Raw genomic sequence first — 4,897 nt, forward strand, 5'->3', positions numbered from 1 at the left:
GTCCTCTTCATCAGCTTGAAGAAGGGCAAGGCGCGCTCGCCTAGCTTGGAGATGAAGTGCCCCAGGGAGGCCACACACCCTGCCTATCATTGCATTTCCTTTAGGGTCTGGAGGGCACATCTTCTCAATGGCCTTGATCTTTTTGGGGTTGGCCTCGATCCCCCGGTGGGAGATAAGGAAGCCGAGCAGCTTGCTGGAGGGGACTCCAAAGACACACTTGTCGAGGTTGAGCTTCAGGCTGACCTCCCGCAGATTTGCAAATGTTTCTTCCAGGTCCTTGATTAGCGTCTTGGCTTTGAGTGATTTGACCACGATGTCGTCGAGGTAGGCCTATACGTTCCTTCCTAGCTGTGGCCCCAACATGATGTGCATCAGCCGCTGGAAGGTAGCGCCAGCGCTCCTCAAACCAAACGACATGCAGGTGTAGCAGAACATACCGCACGGGGAGATTAAGTCTGTCTTTTCCACATCTTCCGCCGCCATCTTGATCTTGTGGTAGCCCGAGAATGCGTCCAGGAAGCACGGAAGGTCGCACTCAACAATGAAGTCCATGATTTAGTCGATGCGTGGGAGCGTGAAATGGTCCTGGGGGCAGGCCTTGTTGAGGCTCGTGAAGTCGATGCACATGCACTCCTTTCCGCCTTTCTTGGGGGCGATGACTGGGTTGGCGAGCCATTTAGGATGACGCACCTCTCGAATGACCCCAGCTTCCTACAGCTTGTGCACCTCTTGTACGATGAGCCTGCTTCTCCGATGCTTGGCACCACGCCTTCTGCTTGATGGGACGAGCATTGGGACAGACCACAAAATGGTGCTCGATTACTCCCCTCGGGACGCCCGTCAGATCAGACGCCTTCCAGGAGAACACGTCCTTGTTTGCCCAGAGGAAAGCGACGACCGCATGCTCTTGCTCAGGGGGAAGGTCAGCATCGATGGTGAAGGTAGGACCTACACCGTTGTCGTCAATCGATACCTTCTTCATTTTGGTGCGGTCCTGAGAACAACTGCTTCTTCCTTGCCGGAGCGACCTCCGGAGATTCGAACCCATCTTTGGGGCCCGGGCGCGAGGCTATCACAGCCCTGTAGGCGCGCTTGAGAGCCCGAACTGCATCCTCCTTGCTCCTGATAACAGTAATGACGCCACTGCTGTCGGGCATCTTTATTATGTTGTAGCCGGGATGGGTCACCGCCATGAACTAGGCAAGCACGGGGTACCCCGGGATGGCGTTGAACAGAAGGCCGATGTAGGCCACGTCAAAGTCAATGAGCTCGATACGATAGTTGTCGGTTTACAACGTCGAAATTGCGGAAGTAACTCCGGTGAGTTTACTTCAGGAATCATAACAATGGTTGTTGCATTAAAAGCGTCTGGACAGCCCGGATACATCGCCTCTAACCAGCGACTAGTGTCCTTGGTAAAAAGGGCGGCAAGGCTGTTTGGTCCCAACGCTTTTGTTTGCCCCATTTGGAAGAGAGCAACTTCGATCTCCTCATTGAAAATAGGAGTTGTTAATTTAAGGTTCTATCATCAGAGACCACCTGATCTATGTTTTCCAACAAATCTTGGGCGTCGACAGACCCTTCTAACGTGAAAAGTTGCTCATAAAATCTACCTGCCATTTCTCTCACCTCCTCATCAATGGTGCACTTCGTCCCATCCTCTCTCCGTAGTGCCCTGATTGTATTCTTCCTCCTCCAGTGGGAAGCCCGGTTCTAAAAATACTTTGTATTTTGATCTCCAGCTTGTAGCCAGTCTACCTTGATCTCTGTCTGTATAACAACTCTTCCTCACATAAATAGCTTTCATCTGCTCCTCGATCTCCAGGATCTCCAGTGAGCATCCGGTAACTGCAGCCCGAGTATTTGTAATAAAGAGCTAATTTACTCTATGCCAAGCAGTGCCGTACTCCAGAAGACTTGATCTCTGGGCTGGAATACGGGGTGTTCCGGTTCCTCTAAGCCAGGGTGCCACATGCTCCTCGATCTTCCGGATCTCCAATGAGCATCTGGTAACTGCAACCCTTGTATGAGCATCTACCAGTCGGGTTTTTAACTTGGCAATCTGGTGCCTAATGGATCCAAATGCCTCACGAGCCCACCTTTGCATGCTTCCCTTCATGTTGCTAATTAAGCAGGTTCCAAACCGCACTCAAAGAATTTTTTCCCGAGCCCACCGCATCCCATGCTACCTGGACCATAACATCATATTGATCATGTCTCGTCCACGCCTCCTCGAACCGAAACGGGCTCGTTCCCTTGCTGTCCATACGTGGAGATATCTCCAACGCACGAACAAGAATGGCCTAATGGCCAGATTCTTCAGTTACAAGATGCTCTACACAAGTCTCAGGAAATAACTCCAAGAAGTTGTCCGTGCATGTAGCACAGTCTAAGCGCACTTGGATACCTGCTGCACCATCGTGTTTGCTATCCCATGTGTATGGGTACTCGGAAAAAGCCCAGATCCATGAGGCCACAGTCCGCCAAACAATCATGAAAGTCTTTCATTTGCGCAAATGGCCTCGGGTTGCCTCCTAGCTGATCAGTTTGGAAGAGAGCCTCATTATAATCGCCAACACAGATCCACAAAGAGGTTATCTTCTGCTCTTAGGTACCGGATCACATCCCATGATTTCTTCTATAATTCGGTCCTTGGCTCCCCATAGAATCCAGTGAATCTATAGGTCTTGCCCTCCCAAACCATCTCTGCATCGATGAAATATTGGCACCAAGGCCTGATCTTCACCTGCACATTTTCCCTCCACCACAAAGCAAGACCGCCGCTCAATCTTGACAATCCACAACCACTCCACTTCTAAAACCAAGGCTCCTCTTGAGTCTCTCCATCGCTCTCGCGTTTCTGAAAGGAACACGATCGCTGGGTTGTATGACCATATCAGGTCTCATAATTTGCCAACTTTCGAGTCCAACCCCAACCCTCGATAGTTCCAGGCCAAGAAATTTATGGTGACCGGCGGCCCCGCACGTCGGGGTTCGCCGATGAATGATTATTTTCAGAGATGCGCTCAAACACAATAGACTTTTTACATCTCGTGTCGTGAAAGAACGCCTCATGCTTAGTCTACCTATCCGGATCATCCTTCGCCACCCATCTGCTTGGTCCTTCTTTTCCTGCTCAAAACGTGTTTTGGGTTGCATCTGATGTGTGGGCTTGTACTCTTTCCTTGGCTTCCTTCTGTATGTACCTCTAGTCCTTTCTTCGGAGCCACGACTACATGAACCAGACGCCCCATCAGTCCACCTTGCATGATCCTGACATTGTGAGTGTGATGAATGAACATTGTCCTTTCCCTTACTGTCCCAGGTCTTACCCTGAGAACTACCTCTCTACCTCTGTTGTACAATCAGCTTGTTCCTCAGATCATGTTCTCTACGTTGTTCCAAGCCCCTCCACGTATCATTCTCTCTCGAGACCTCATCCCTAGTCCGTGCCTTATTAGGGCTCATCACCTCCCCCTTGCTCGGTCTGTGATCCGCGCCAGTGCACGAGTCAGCCGTTCGGGTAAATTGTGCATGTAAGTTTCTTTTGGTTGGCAGATCACGAACCCTCGGCTGGCCAGTGCGACTCTTCTCACTGTCACCAGTCCGGCCAGTGCCAAAACTATTCATGCTGCCCGCGGCAGCAGCCCCTTGCGATCCCTCCTTAGCAGAGCTACTTCTTCCTAGTGAAGCCCTAAGCCAACCTCTCCACTGATCCGTTGAATCAATTGGTGGCTCACATACACCATTTGCATGCACTAATTGTCCACATTCAAAGAAAAAATGAGGAATCTTCTCATAATGAAAATAATACCACATCCCAATTTTATCCTCTAGTGAGGATTTCAAGTAGAAACCTCTGACCAAAGGTTCATACACAGATATCTTAGCTCTAACCCTTAAGTGTTGTCCTGTGGCCATACCCTCATAGCAGCATCCACTTTGATCACCTCACCCAACCACTTGCCGAGGGCCTCCCCGAACGCCTTAGTTCTCTTTCCCGGTGGCAAATCACGAACCTGGACCTAAACCTCAATCTTGTCGAAAATCATCTCAGAGGGCTGGTTGTTACCTTCATACTCCTTTAGGATCAAAACATTGAAATCATACTGCCACGGGCCATTATTCATGGCGTGCTTCCAGTCTCCTTCACTACCAAAGTGCACCTCAAAGATGTTTCCACCAAGATCTCTAAACCTGGCCTCCCTATGCAGACCCCACGCATGTTGCATGATCGTTCCAACATTGTCTTGTTCAAGGGCCTAGTCGTGCAAGTTTTTCCTACTGCCGTCCAACGCAAGAATTTTGGCCTCACATCTTCTGGATCTTCGAAAAATATGTCCTCCGCCTGCTTGTCCAAAAGCACCATACTACCCAATCTAGCAGACAGGCTTGCAGCACGGTCCGGTGTCTTGCTCTCTGCCGGAGACTTGGAAGATCCCCGGCTACTTGATCCATCCAGCTTTCGTGCCACCGGCGTCGCCGCCGCCGCCGAGATTGGTGTGTTCTTTGGAGTCGCTGCAACCTTCTCTCCCATCCTCTGCCATCAGCACGCTCCTAACAAAGACGAACCACACCGATCCGTGATTAGGGTTGCGCCGTCGCCGTAGCCACCACCGGAGCCAAGCCACCCCTGTGCGGCAAAACCCTAACCCTAGCTCCAGAAGCCAATCGGCTCGGGATCGCCATAGCTTTTTCCTACGTGGTGGACTCGCACTAGCCGTGTTTTTGGGTCGATGTGAAGTGTTTTTTTTTTCAACGCCCCACTCCAACACGATTGAAACGAATCGGTCGCATGTCAAAAAAAGAAACCACGATTGAAACGAATCGATCGCATGTCAAAAAAAGAAACGAATCGATCGCTGGCGCGGAAGTTCGAAAAAGGAATAGAAAAATG

Source organism: Triticum dicoccoides, chromosome 4B (genome assembly GCF_002162155.2).
Source record: "Triticum dicoccoides isolate Atlit2015 ecotype Zavitan chromosome 4B, WEW_v2.0, whole genome shotgun sequence".
In the NCBI taxonomy this organism is placed as follows: Eukaryota; Viridiplantae; Streptophyta; class Magnoliopsida; order Poales; family Poaceae; genus Triticum; species Triticum dicoccoides.